The sequence below is a fragment of the Antechinus flavipes genome, chromosome 4, assembly GCF_016432865.1.
Source record: "Antechinus flavipes isolate AdamAnt ecotype Samford, QLD, Australia chromosome 4, AdamAnt_v2, whole genome shotgun sequence".
NCBI classification, from domain to species: domain Eukaryota; kingdom Metazoa; phylum Chordata; class Mammalia; order Dasyuromorphia; family Dasyuridae; genus Antechinus; species Antechinus flavipes.
The window spans coordinates 451140965-451156871 of record NC_067401.1 but is presented as its reverse complement, the minus strand read 5'-3'; positions in this window follow the sequence as shown (position 1 = coordinate 451156871).

The window sequence follows — 15907 nt, the reverse complement described above, 5'->3', positions numbered from 1 at the left end:
CACCCAAGGAGAGGCGCCTAGCTCCCCTCCCCCAGACTGGTACAAAAGGCTCCTCCCAGCTCCCTCTAAGCTTATGGACATTTAGTTCACTCAAAAACATGTGCTCCCCACGTGATTTTAACTCCGTTTTAAAATTCACTATTTTGTCAGGCATGAAGCCATCAAGTGATGAAGACTGATGTAATTAATGTTTCAAACAACTTGAAAGGACGTCCAGAAACTGCTTAGGGACGGCCAGGCTGTGCCCAGTGCCCTGTGGTTACCTCTGCATCTGTCCCAGCTCCCTTTGCTGGTCCCGGGCTGGATCCTCGGGCCACTGGGCAGAGCCAAGGTCTGTGTGCTCAGGGCCTGACCCGCGCTTCCCAGCCCAGGAACTGTAGAAACCGCGTGTCCACTCTGACCCTCGGGCTTTCCTCAGGAAAGTGATGAGCCTGGCAACTGCACCAGTGTGTGTCTGTGGGCATGTGTGTGCACATCCATACACACATAGGCGTGCACACATGCTCCCACGAGCGCACGCCTACACACGTGCTTCCCATGATATGCATGTTTGTACATTGGGAAATGTGTGCTCTGCATACGCACACTCATGTACATATGGGTGTGAGCACATATTCACACATGTGTGCTCACACATGAGCATTTTGTTTATGTATGTACACATGTGTGCGTTTTTGTGGGCACACACGGGCATGTTCATGCCCATACAGGTGCCCACACGGGGAACCTCTGGGAGTCGGGGGTGGAGGTGGGGGTCCGAGGTGCTGGAATCCCAAGACCAAGCTGAGATTTGCAGCTGGCCCAGCCCTGAGGCGGGAAGGGGAGACCTTCGGACACAGCCCAAAGGAAGCTGAGGCGCAGGGCCAGCCAGCAGTGGGATCACCTGTAGAGTAAACCAAGCTGGATTAACGCCATGTACAGACTGCTGCATTCCCTGAAGGGCAATGTGGGGGAGGAGCCCCCAGGGCTGGGGAAGGATTTTGTCTTGGGAATATCGTCAAAGTGAACATTCTTCTCAGAAGGCCGATTGGTGTGAAGGGATTGGATGGAGCTGGAGCCCTAGGAAACAGAGGTAAGAGTGAGCTAATGGCCGGTGGGGGAGTGAGCTGCGATCACCCCAGCCCATCCCCGTGGGACCTCTAGAAGCAACAGGGGGGCTTCTGGCTCTGGGAAAGGGCTGCAATCTGCCCTTGTGTCTGCAAGGGACGAGAAGTCTGGTTCTCTGTACAATGGACAGAGCTCGGGCTCTGGAGGCACCAGACCCATGTGAGAATTCGAATTCTTCCACCAACTCATAGAGCTGAGAAAGTCGCCACCAGCCTCAGACTCATAAGGCGACAGGGCGGAATTAGAAAGGCCCCTTCCTACTCAATCTTGAAGCCAAGATCTTGCCTCCAGACAAGGGGTCCTTGGGAGCTCCCAGACAGATTCCAAGGCAAGGGGAGAACGTGAAACCGACTGCAGATTCCAGCAACCACCGTCTCCCGGGCTGTGTCCCGCAGCCAAACCGTCTGCTGAAACAACCCTTGTGGTCTTGTGAGGGAGCGGCTGGGTCAGGAGAAGGGGCAGGCACGAGAAAGTGGGACGGGAGACTCTCGGAGCAGCGGAGAGACAAAAGAATTTCTCTTCTTTACAGCCCAAATCCACTTTCCAAAGGTCCGTTCTATGGAATAAATAAAGTACAGGCGATGCTATTTGTTTCTAATGGCTACACATTAATGGTGGCTCAGAGTTAAGCCTGTCAACATGATTTCTCTTAAGTAACTCCTTGGGAAAGCACTTAGGACCTCCATTTGTTTCCAAATGTGAGCCGAGGACAAGAGAGAAAAGAGTTATTCCCGAAGCAGGACGATCGATAAATCATTTATCAGTTTTCTCGCACATCTGTATAACACATTCTAATTAGTGGGATGTCTTTGTCGGCAAGTGCTTATCAGGCAAATAGCATGACAGAAGTGAAGAAAGGACCCTCTAAAGAACTCTGATGCCTTGGGAAACTAATTGTGATGCTATCGCTGGAATTTTATGTGATTGAACAGTTAATTTTAGACCTGGGATTGCTAATGGAGAGGCTCTTGTTGGTGCTTACCCAAAGTTCTGAGCCCTTCCACGAGCTAATGAAGCCTGAAGAGCGCCCTGCTCATGAGTCCTGCCCGGGACGGGAGGCGAGTCTTCTTGGCTGGAGAGGGGCAAACAAGGATATGATACTAGACTAAAAGACGAAAATCCTCATTTAATTTGATTTTCTCTAGCAAGCTATGGGAAAAGTGCTCCCTTGTCTGGGACTATGGTGTCTCAATTAGAGCTAGAAAGAAATGGAGGCCCTGGAGCATGGTGGGCTCATTTTGAAAATGAGGAAACAGGCTGGGGGAGGGGAAGAACTTTCCCAGCATCACTCCGGTGGAAAATGGCAGAGATGGGATTTGAGAACCGTGGTCTTCTGGTTCTTCTCATTAACGAGGGTTTCTGAGGAGTGAGGGGTGAGGATGACTGAAGGCCCTTGGGGTAAAGCCATGGGAGGACAACGTATATAAGTCCACTATATTTAGATGAGAGGAAAGTATAGGAGAGCTGCCACAGACCCTCTGCTCTTCTTGAGCATTTGGTGATCTCGTGGGCTGCTTTCTTCTCTGTGCAAATGATTTCCGGCTCAGTCCAGTCTTTCTCCCAAACGTGGTCCCAGATCTCCAAGTGCCCTCTCTGGGTGTCATTGAGCAGCCTTTAATTCATGTCCAAAGTGTCCAATTCTCTCTCCCCACATATCCAACACACTGTTAATGGCCAGCATTTCTGTAACAAAGGTGCTGGTGTTATCTCCATTTAATAATTAAGGAAAATAAGATTTAGAAAGGTTAAGTGACTAGGTCAGGTTAATAAGGAAAATAAGTGCCTGAGGCAGAATTTGAATTCAGCTCTTCCTGACTTATCCTATCATCCCTTACAACATCTCCCAGCCACCATCCTGATGCAGGCACTCAGGTCTCCTTAGATTACATCAGCAGCTTTGATTGCTCTCCCCACTCTAATCCATTCTCTAGTGTTGTCAAAGTGATTTTCCTCAAGCACAGGCCCAGCCATATCCCCTTACTCAGGAAGCTTCCATGGCTCCCTATTACCTCCAAGATCAAAAACAAGTCTTTCTGGAACATCAAGCTTTTCATAACCTGGCCCCCTTCTATCTCCCTGCCCTTCTACCATACATGCGCTCTGCTCTATTATTTTTTTCTCTTTCTTTTTATTATTATTATTTTTTATTTTAAAGCTTTTTATTTCCAAAACATATGCAAAGATAGTTTTCAACATTCTAAAATCTGATTGGAACAAAACCTTTTGTTCCAATTTTTTTCTCCCTTCCTTCCCTTTACCCCCTTCCTCAAGCAGCAAATAATTCAATATATGTTAAACATGTGCCATTCTTCTATACATATTTCCACAATTATCATACTACACAAGAAAAATCAAATAAAAAAGGAAAAAATGAAAACACAAAATGCAAACAAATAGCAATAAAAGGAGTGAAAATGCTATGTTGTGGTCCACCTTTAGTTTCCCCAGACCTCTCTCTGGGTGCAGATGGCTCTCTCCATCACAAGATCATTGGAACTGCTCTGAATGATCTCATTGTTGAAAAGAGCCATGTCCATCAGACTTGATCATCATATAATATTCTTGTTGCTATGGACAGTGTTCCCCTGGTTCTACTCATTTCACACAGTATCTGTTCCTGTAAGTCTCTCCAGGCCTTTCTGAAATCATCCTGCTGATCATTTCTTATAGAACAATAATATTCCATAACATTCATAGACATATGAATTCATATACATAATTTATCCAGCCATTCTCCAGCTGACGGGCATCCACCCAATTTCCAGTTTCCTGCCACTATGGAAAGGACTTCCACAAACATTTTGGCACATGTGGGTCCTTTTCCCTTTTTTATGATCTCTTTGGGATACAGGTCCAGTACAAATATTGCCGGATCAAAGGGTATGCACGTTTGGTGGCCCTTTGCCCATTTCTTAGACCTAAAGTCCATCCACCATCTTTTTGCACTGGCTCTTCACTATGCCTGTGAACCTCTTACTTTCCCTGGGTCCTATCAACATTCAACTCATATGTTTCCTTAGTCTGCATTACCACTAGAGACTTTGGCATCTATTCTCTTTGTGTATATTATGGCTCCAGCCAGTTGTCTGCCCCATGGCAATGGAAGTCCTTTCATGGGGGTTTCTGTGGTCAAAGGTTGGGTGGTTTCTTTTGGAATTATTAGTAGAAAGAATCCTTGTTTCCATGTGGCTTGGATTAGATAGCACTGAGTGGAAGACAGTGAATCAGAAAGGCCTGCATTGAGCCATGCGAGTGGGTTCCCCTAACTCCCTCAATCTCAAGTTTCTCATCTGTAAAATCCGAATACTACTACTATTATTACTACTACTACTACTACTACTACTACTATTTCACAGGGATATGTGAAAATGAGATAACATATAGAAAGCATGTAGTGATTCTTAAACTACTGTTGTTGTTCAGTCATTTTTCAGTCATATCTGAATCTTCATGATCCCAGTTGGGGTTTTCTTGGCAGAGATACTGCAGTGGTTTGCCATTTCCTTCTCCAACTTGTTTTATGGATGAGGAAACTGAGGCTAATAGGAGGAAGTGACTTGTCCAGGGTCACATAGCTAATAAGTGTCTGAGGTCAGATTTGAACTCAGGAAAATGAGCACTGTTCCATCTAGCTGCACGATGCAAATGTAATCATCATTATCATCCTCATCATCATCACTGCCTCTGTAGACCCTCCTTGGTCTGGGATTCATGATTCCAGGAGTCAGATACAACTGTGATCAAGTGTGATTGATCTTTTTTGTGCACGTGTGGACATTTAATTATCACTAGCAGCAATTAGAGGTATATGAAAGTGGTCCCTCGGGAGCTGTTCCACTTCTTCCATTATTGGAGGTATTTAAGCAGAATCTGGCTGACCAGTCCCCACAAAAGTGACAGCCAGGATGCTTTTAGGCATCCAGTCTGTCTTGGCTTGGACTGGATGGCCACAAAGGACCTTTCAGCTTTAAGTTTTGGGACAATCAGCAATTTGCTCTGATTGGAACTGATTGTACTGTAATTATCCGGAGAACCTTGTTCAAGGATGTCCTATTAGACTTAGCTCCATTTCGTTTTTTATCTATAGATTTTTTCCCCCCAAGGCAGAAAGACATTCTAGTGACAGATCCTGCCTGTTGCTGAACGACTGCCCTGCACAATATAGAGAGCGTTACTGCTTCTATTCCAGACAGTGGGTGATGATTGACTTCATTATCTCCCCATCCCTCCCCGTGGAAGAAAGAAAAATATCAAATGAGCCTTTATCCTGTGTGGCTCCTCCAGATTCCCCAGGGATGGGAGAACAATGGCAGAAGAGGGGTCAGCGAATGCTGATTGCCTGTCTTTTAGACTGCCTAGAAACATTAATCCAGTCATTGGTATTCTCCATGGAAGATTACTGTCTAACAGCTAGAAAGCCACGAGTCTTTGTGGACAGACCAAACCCTAACAAGAGCAAAATAAAACAAAACGAGGTAAGAGAAAATAAAATACTCCCTCCCCCCTTAATAGCATCTAGGAAAAAAGACCTGTCCATTGGTTACAGCCAAAATTACAAAGAATGAGAAAGTATTGCTGGGTCAAAATGGACATCACTGGAGGATACCTGCATCCACAAGATCATAGTCACGTTGAAGTATTGGAATCTATCTAGCTATCTGTCATTTATCTCATGATTCCAGAAAAGTGACACACATGAATCCCTTCCATTTTTAAACGTTTGTTTATTTTTGTCTCTGAGAGGCAATTGGGGTTGAGTGACTTGCCCAGGTTCACACAGCTAGGAAGTGTTAAGTTTGTGAGATCAGATTTGAACTCAGGACCTCTTGATTCTAGGAAGCAGTGCTCCACTCACTGCACCATCCAGCTGCCACCACAAATCCCTTCTTTATCAGTCTATTCCATTGTTTTTACTTGTGGTTAGTATAGAGTGGACGTGACTAGTCCAGATGAGCCGATGTCTTAGAGTTCACTTAGCTGGAGGCTTTCTTCAGAAGTGTAGAAGGAAATAGCTTAGAATGATGAATGCTGACTTTAAAAACAAAAGGGAGGGCGATTTATAATTGGCAATATATTCTATGCCTAATCTAGGCACATACATAAAATGTTGCAGAAACCACTCAGTATAGTTTAATTGAGCTAGGAATTGTTTCAAGCACTTAAAAGCCCCAAGTTTTCAGTAAATAAGGTTCATTAATCCCACAATCTCATTGACAGTCAGGTTTTATTTATAATTCTCAATGCCAAGTCGGTGGATATCAATAAACATCACTTATGTACACTGAATGGCTTTGGATTTTTTTCTACAGACTTCATTTGGGGAGTAGAGAAATGAAATACAGTATTCCTGGGACTTAGATATATCTGCTTTGGGCTTTTCTTTATGTTATTTTCATGAGCCTACTGGTTTCTATCCTGTCCTTCTGGCTTCCCTCCCCCCAGAAATGACAATCTTGATGCGCAAAAAATTCACTTGTTTGTACAAAGAAGAATGTTTTTTTTTTTCCCTGGGAATGGAGATGGGTTGGACTAGACAGTCACAAAGATATTTCATTCTGGGATCCTGTGGCTTTCATGCAGTTCTGTCCATGGAAGGACAGTGTTTCTGTGTTTAACTAGATGGTGCCTTTCAGCAAGGCTGTTTTCAAAAGGATGCACGCTTTAGGTTGTAGAAGGAGTGGGACTAGCTGACCTTGGGAATCCCACTCAATTCCTCATCTGTAAAATGAGAGGGTGGGGCTCGGTTGCCTTGGAGATCTCTCCCAGCTCCATATCTATGACTTTATCACCCACAGATTTAAATAAGAGGATTCTATGATGTTGTAAATGCAAAGCCATCGGACCTATTTACTAACCGGAGACGAAGGATTAGAAGGTTTCTTCTAATCATTTACTCAGCCGAGTCACATCCTTTTGTCTTCAATCTAGCAGAATCCCCTTTTTTCTGGAATTTGATTATGCTTATTTATGAAGAACAAATAACAAATGTTGTGATATTGATGGAAGAAGTTGATCTAGAGTCCCATGGGGAAATTAGGCCAGCACACAGTATTTGTGTTGGACTCAGGTGTCCCTTACAAATGATAACAGCTTCAAACTATAACAGCAAAATCCTGATTAACTTAAAATCAGACACATACTAATGAAAGAGCCACATCTCTATTTCCATGAGCAGAGCAATGACTCAAGATTGTTGCTAAGAATGACTAGTGGACGGTACAGACCACACCCTTAGGTTCTACAAATAAAGGGAAATATGGGATATGCTTAGTTTCTTCAGATCTGAATTCAATTTTGACTGAACATGTTTATACTTGTGAGCTTATAATTGAACTTGAGTTCATTGTAAAAAATGAATATTTTTTTCAGATTTGTTTCTCTGAGAGGGAGATACAGTACAAAGAGAGTGTTGGTAATTACTTAAACTGGTGCCCTCCATTTAAAAAGACATAAATTACTGAAGGCCCCCTGAGGATACTCATCAGCTTGAAGAGCATGGCTTCAGGTGAGATAGAAGTGAGACAAATAGTGGATTCTATGAAGTAGAAGTTCCGAGAGCAGCTCAAAAGGCTTCTTTGTTTATCTCTTCTACCTGGAGCACTAGAAGAGTTCCAGAAATGTTCCTTGACATTGAAGACAACTCCCAATCCAAACAATCCAGATTCTAGTGTTTGGGAGATGTGTGTGGATATGAGTGTGGATGTGGGTGTGGGTGTGGATGTGAGTGGTGGGGAGAGCTTTGTGCAGTGAAAATGGGTGAGGGATAGAATGAAATATTCCTGTTTGGGTCTCAAGGATAGCTAAGCTCAAAATCAGAATGGATTCCCAGAGATCTAGTATTGTTTTATTTCTCCTTTTTGGTACACTGACTGGTCTAAATCAGGCAAATGCTATGGATCAACGATAGACATAACACTTCCCAGTTTGTCTTCTGATACCTGTGAGAAGTTGGAGACATTTTGACCCTGTGAACAAGGTAGAAAATGGTGGGATGGCTGATAGAATTCGAGAACTGCCCAATCCTCTGGGATTATAATTCAGGGGGACAAACATTCCCTCTTAACACAGAGCAAATTGGACTCTTCTGATATTTGAGCCAGAAAGGCATCTTGAGTCTTTGCCAGGAAGCTTAAGAGGGACTCACAGCCTGAAAGAGAGCAGCCTGAAAGGAAGGATGGGAAAGTCATGCCCCACTTACTTAACAAGCAGAATGGAAGCGTGATGGACACAGGGGCCACCATTAGCAACAGAACATCAACAAAAACACCTCAGGTGGACATGAGCACTGAGGTGCACTGGAGAAGAAGTTTCCATGGAGGTCTGTGGCTCTTGTTGGAATTTCGTAACAAAAGACAAGGGTTAGCAGAAAATAAACCAAGAATTAAATTAGGGCTGAAAGACAATATCAGGAAAATTCTAGCTGTGAGATATTGGGCTCGCAACTCTAAGAGAGCAAAGGAAGATCTAAGGAAGCATCATATTGCTCCTCAACCAATAAGTAAGAGTTTGGGTTGTAATATGACGGGGCTACAAGAGGAGAGGAAAGGACTGGGACCATAGAAAACATGATACCAATCTTAAATTATCCACCAGGCTCAAGGTGGGCAAGGGGTAGAAAGGATTTGACTTCAGCCCATGCGGCAGGAAGCAGGGAACAGAAAAAATCAAGTAATTGATATCAAGTCTCCCAACTGTCTAAGCTATGATTCCCAGTGTGTGACATTATAGTTAGTTTGGGAATGGCTTGATTCCAAAGATTGATTGTTCCATAACAATGGAAAGAAATCACTAGTGTTGTGCAGTGTTCTTCTTTTCTAAAATATAATCATTCTCTGGGATCAGGTTTCTTGCGGGGCTTCCAGAGGCAACCTTAGGTTCAGTTCAGATCAATAATCACTCCAAATGCAGCCACCTGTTAAAAGTTCAAATCCTTTATTGTCTCTTCCAAAATTGTCCAGTTAGCTTTCCTTGGTTCCCAGAGCTCTTGTTGCTTGTCTTTTGCCTCTGCCAGCTTCAGCCTCCAGCTCTCTCTGAATCTCCAATTCTGCCCAACTGCAGTCTCTGGCTTCTCAATCTCTTCAACTGACTTCTGGCTCTCTCAATCTTTCAAAAATCTCCAGTGCTTGTCCTTTTATATGCTTTTTTAGAGGTGTGAACTCAAAGGTTGACTCCTCCTCCAAGAGTGGGATTGTGGGAGCTGTGACTTGTGAATCTCCTCCACTGAACTTGTGAATCTCATACTGAATCCTGACTTGTGAATCTCGAATGCTAATGTATGAACTCTTAAAGGTGTGAAAGGTGTGAACTCAGAACGAGAGAACTGCTAAGCACGATGCTAAAATTAGACAACTGACATCACTTTATAAGAATCCTAACAGTGTTGTGACCTAGGTCTATGTCCACAACATGTTCATCACTGCTATCAAAAAAATGGATAAAAACATAAGTGTTAACCTTTCTAAGCTGAAAGATATAAGGAAAGGGAAGACCAATTAATTCATCAGACATTAAAGTCATGATAAAACATGACTTGAAAGACTGCAATGATAGCAAATTGGAGAAGCTGTTAATAGAGATGGATGTGAAATTCTATTCCTGGCTTCAAAAAATCAGTTGCCCAAATCCAGAATGGAGAAAACACGGCCATATATAATTTCAATTAAGAAAAATTTTAAACATTTTTATTTATTTTTTAAAAATTAATTAATTTAATTTTTTAAAATTTTTTTCTGGTTATACATGTCTTCTTAAATATATATTTCTCTATGAATCACATTAGAAGAGAAAAATCAAAACAAAAGGGAAAAACCACGGGAGAGAAAAAAACACAGAAAAATGAAGTGAATATAGCATGTATTAATTTACATTGAATCTCCATAGTTCTCTTTCTGTATGCAGATGGTATTTTCTATCCAAAGTTTACTGGGATTGCATTGGATCACTGAACCACAGAGGAGAACTGAGTGTTTCATAGTTGATCATTGCACAAGCTTGCTGTTACTGTATACTGTGTTGTTTGTCTCAGCATCAGTTCATGTAAATCTTTCCAGGCCTTTCTAAAATCAGCTTGTTCATCCTTTTTATAGAATAATAATATTCTATTACCTCCATATGCCACAACATGCTTGGCCATTCCTCAATTGATGAGTATCTAGTCATTTTCCAATTTCTTGCTACCACAAAAAAAGCTGCTGCAAACATGTTAATATATGCAGACCTTTCCCTTCCTTTATGATTTCCTTGGGATACGGACCCAGTAATGACACTGCTGGGTCAAAGAGTATGCACATTTTTATAACCCTTTGGGAATACTTCCACATTGCTCTCCAGAATGGTTGGATCATTTCACAATTCCAACAACAATAAATTAGTCGTCCCAGTTTTCCCACATCTCCTCCAACATTTATATTATCTTTTCCTGTCTTCTGTCAGTCTAAGAGGTGTGAGGTGGTAACTTAGAGTTGTTTTAATTTGCATTTCTCTAATCAATGGAGATTTAGAGCATTTTTTTATATGACTACAGATGGCTTTAATTTCATCATCTGAAAATTGTCTAACATTTTAATTTAAAATTTTGAGTGTCAAATTCTAGCTCTCCCTTTCTCTCCTTCTCCCTCCCTGAGATGGCAAGCAATCAGATGTAGGTTATACATGTGCAGTTATATAGAACATTTCCTCATAATTCATTTTATACAAGAAGATTTGAACAAAAGAAAAAAAGAAATGAAAGTGAAAATATCATACTTCAGTGTATATTCAATCAATGTCATTTTTTTCCTGGAGAACATTTAGCTGTATCCTTAGTACTTTGAAATTGTCTTGAATCATTGTAATGCTGAGAACAATATTGCTGTCACTGTATACACTGTTGTCCTGGTTTGGCTGATTTCACTTTCAATCAGTTTATGTCTTTCCAGATTTTTCTGAGATCACCCTGCTTGTCACTTCTTATACACAATAATATTGCATAAAAGCTATGTATCACAACTTGTTTGGCCATTCTCTAGTTGATGGGCATCCTGCTGATTTCCAGTTCTCAGTCATGACTAAAAGACCTGCTGTAAAAATTTTTGTTAAAAGAAAAAGAGGGTCCTTTTTTGGATGTCTTTGGGATATAGATTAACAGTGGCAGTCCTGGATCAAAGTGTATGCACAGTTTCATGGATCTTTGAACATAGTTCATAATTTCATCTTTAAAAAGAAAAAAAAAAGACCTGAAGGATTTAGTGGCGAACAAGGTCAACATTGTGGCATTTCCATTGGAAAGCTGATAAGATGTTAGACTAAATTAAAGGATATTCCTCATCCTGAACAAGGGAGAACAAAGTCCTAATGGTCTTCAGCCTGGTCAGAGCCTCTAAATTACCTTGCTCAATTCTAGGAAGTACATTTTAGGAGACTTGGGTAAAGTGATACTCACCCAGAGGAGAACAGGAGAAATTTCAAAAGATTTTAAAGCCTCGTTTACATGAGGAACAATGGGAAAAAACTGGAAATGTTCAGCCCACCAAAAATTCATGGGGCGAGGAGAGGCAGGGAAGTATTGTTATATTTCAGGCTTGGTCAGGCTGGTGGAGACAGAAAAAGGATTCGGGCAGCTCCCTCATTAGGTCATATCATGATGTTCACCTTGGGGATATGGAGAAGACCGACTCCTTGAGACAGAGAAACAGTGGAGCATAAGGCAATTTCTTCCGATTTGAAACTGTGATCACTTTTGTGGGAAGCTTTTTACCCAAGTAACCCCAAGTAAGGAGACCAAGAGGCCCCAGCTCTTGCCCTGCTGGCTCCATGCAGAATTGTATTTGCTGTTAAATGACATGAAGATTTAGAACATTGAAGGTATCGCTAGGAAATGGAAAGACTGGCAATGGTCATGACACTCTTTCTTTCTGCTATCTGTTAGATGGCCTGGAAGAAAGTGCTTCTTTATGTATTATTCACCTACACTTACTTATGGGATAGGGGCCATTTCTCTTTGTACAACATGGTCCACGGTGCCTCCCCTGCAGAAAGTCATCAAGGGGTCTCTGGACCTGGAATCAGGAAATTGTTGTTTAGTCACGGTCCGCTCTCTGGGATCTCATTTCTGATTTTCTCCGCACGGATCCTGGTTTGCCATTTCCTTCTCAAGCTCATTTTGTAGATGAGGAAATTGAGGTAAACAGGGTGAAGTGAGTCACACAGCTAGTAACTGTGGCCAAATTTGAACTTGGATGTTTCTTTCTTCAGACCAAGCATCTATCCCCTGCACCACTTAACTGCTTGAGTCAGGAAGACCCAAGTTCAAATCCAATCTCTGACATGTCTTAGCTGTGTGGTTTTGGGTGAGTCACTTGACCCAACCTGCCTCAGTTTCTGTAAAATGAGAATAAAAATAGCACCTAACCTCTAAGTGGGGTTCAGCTGAGAATATGTGTAAAGTGCTGGGCACATAGTAGGCACTGGATAATTATTAGTTCTTATGAAGACCTATAGTAGCCCCTCAAATTAGGGATGCTGGTTCCAGAGCTACCTCAGAAATGTAAGGTTCACCCTTTGCCAATCACTTTCCTCTCTGAGCCCCAAGGTTCTCATCTGTGGAAGGAGGTCAGTGAACTCGGATGGGCTCTAAGTCCATGTTCGGCAATGAGAGGACTTTCCCTTCCTTGGCTCACCTCCTAACCCTAATCCACTCTCTTAATTCCTGAGTGAATGGAGTTCCTCCAGAGGTCCAGTTAAGGTCCACAAGCCTTCTCTGTCCCATTGACCTGGCGGGATGACAGTGCCACCCTTGCCTGCCCATCCTCTTCCTTATTCTCTTTCGTCTCTTGGCTCCCTCTCAGACTCCCATGGATGCGTGACCTCAGCCAGTGCAGGTTGCCCATGAGGCAACCCCAGTGATCCCTTCCAGCCCGTATTCTCCCGTGAGGTACCCCCTGCTAGGTGACAGGCTTTCCTTGTTGGGGGTGATGTTGTCTCCCCACATGACATCATCTTCTGGCGAGCTCTCGTTCTTGCCAGGCGACCATCCCCTTTCTTCTAAGCGCACCCTTCTCTGATGGCGTCCTTGCTCCTCTTCCTCCTTGTGTGTGATGTGTCTGCACATCCCCTTCACCGTCCACTAGCCTGGACCATGACTTGTCACCATTAACAGAGGAGAGAATTGGCCATAATGTTTTCCCAGTAACCCACCACCACACATTTATTAATAATTTATAATTAATTTATACCTATTCATGATAAGTATTCTGGTATGTAAGAATGAAACAGGTCCCACCCTCAGACAGCCGATGTTCTATTGGAGGACAAAGAGGACATGGATACACATGGAAACCAATGGATCAACAAATAAGCTTTAAGGACTTAAGTGCCAGGAACTAGGCTTAGTGCTGGGACACAAAATAAGGCAGAAAACAGTCCCTGCCTTCAAAGTACTTACACTCCAATGGCAATAAGGACTGAGTAGGTTTTTTTTTTTTTTTGTTAATGGAAACAAAAGAGAAACATGACTGAATACTTTCTACCACCCCAAAGAAGGCAGGTACTTGCAGAGATTTTTCAGAAGACGAGGCTCCTTTGCTCAGAGGCTCCATCTAGGGGCCAGGTGCATGAATCTGTGTCTGTGCTCAGCAGCCCTTCCAGGGTTCAGAGGCTCACTAGGGTGAGGGAACTTAATACAGCCTGGGATTGTGGAAACGGTGGGAGGAGAAACTTTTGCAAAGGGTTGCTTAGGGACCTGGGGTCTAAAGTGCTAGCGTGACCTTAGCAAGTGAAAGTAATGGGAAATATTATCCAATTTCAATCTTTCTGTATCCAAAGACCTTTTTAATGTCTACCCCATCTTACTCAACAAGGCAGAAAAGCAAAATTCATTTTCCAACCAATGCTAAGACATCTCCTGATTCTTTTTAAGCCTAGGCATCAGGTGCAGTTTGTAAAAGTAGACACTAGATTTGCTCTGTTCATTGAGCCCCAAGTGTGTCTCAAATTAAAGAGTGAATGCTAAAAATCACGAGGCAAGCCCAGGGAGACCATGGACATCCATTTGTTTTTCTTAGACTGCAGCCTGAGACGTCTCCCCCACCCCTGCAGTGCTACCTGTGTTGAATGTTCTCATCTGGGCAGGATTGTGTGTGAACTAAAGATGGAGGGGTGGTGGTAGCAGGGCCGGTGGCCCAACTAAATAATTGTTCCAAGGGATCCTGGACCACCAGCCTCTCTCTCTGCCTTCTATGAAAAGAGAAGGTGAGAGAAAATTTACCAAAAAGCATAAAAATGTTATTTGGAAAATGCAATTTTCTTTTATTGATATTATTGGTATCATTTTTCATAACTTGGGCTGTTGTCCTTAGTTTTATTCTCACCAAGGTTGCTGATGCTGGCTGATTTCCATAGACTTCAATGAAGAAATACTCCAACTAATACTTTGTCATTTATTTTTCATTATATGATCACATCCAGACAAATCATCCTTTAAACAGGCTCTTATGTTGACAAATAAGTGAAAGACATTGACAAGAGTTTCAGAGGCCCAGGAAGCTGTGATTGGGCTTTGTACGTTTCAAAGGAAATATTCATGAATAATGGGCATTTTAAAATATACAAGCCATTTAAGGTAATATTTTCATGGAGAAAAATGAAGGAAAAAATGAGACAATTATCTGAATGATTCAGGATCCAAGCACTCTATACAAGCAGAAAGAGAGCAGAATACGGCTGGGTCCCAGTGATCCCGGGAAGAAGGAGACCTGGATTTCAGACCTATTCCCAATAGTTCCCAATAACCCCAAACAAATCCTTTACCTTCTTTGACCCCAAGTTTTCTCATCTCTAAAATGGGTATCAAGATATATGAAATAACAATTTTGTGGAGTGATTATGAGATCAAATATGGGAGGCATTTTTTAATCCTTAGTTTTTGTCAATAATACCAGTGATTTTATTTTAATGAAATAGCCAAGTAATTGAAGGAAAGGGGTCTTATATTCTTGACTATGTGGGGGTCAGATAGAAGGGTATAGATATTATACTGAAGAGTAGATATTTGATTTGGTTCTCCTTAACACTTTATTTTATGATATGGATATAATATGAATATGAAAAATGGACAAAATGCTAGCTTTGAAACCCAGAGGATCTGAGTTTGAATCACATTGTGAGTGTGTTAATTGTGTGAACATAAGCAGGAAGAAAGGTAAGAAAGAATGTAGAAGGAAGGAAAGAAACAAACATTAAATACCTTCTGGGTGGCAGGCACTGTGCTAGTGTAGTCCACTTTGCAAGTGTTACATAATTGTGAGATAGGTCCCCAAATGATTTGCCCAGGGTTGAACAACTAGTGTCTGAGACTGAATTTGAACTTGGATCTTCCTGATTCCAGGCCCAGTGCTTTTATCCGCTGCACCACCTCACTGCCTAATCCACTGTGTTGAATTGAACTTAATAGCCACTTGTATTCCTTGCTTCTCTATCTCAATTAATCCAGGTTTTCCTGTCCTAATTTGTTTTATTTGTAACATTTTTAGCATGTAATACATCCCCCTCTCCAAAATTTGGGATTCCTCAGGTGAGACTGTTAGAGACTCTGTTCATCCACATCCACTCAAAATCATGACTCATGACTCTTCCATCCTCATGTCTACTCTCTAGTCATCCAAAAGACACGAATTAGTTCCAGACTGAGGCAATAACGGCCCAATAAGAAAAAGCAGCAGCAATACATTTTCCCATAAGCCTAAAGTCACATTCTGCTACAAATTTGCACCACCAGAGAAAAAAAAATGGGTATGCACATAATGCATTTAGAGTTTTGCACTTT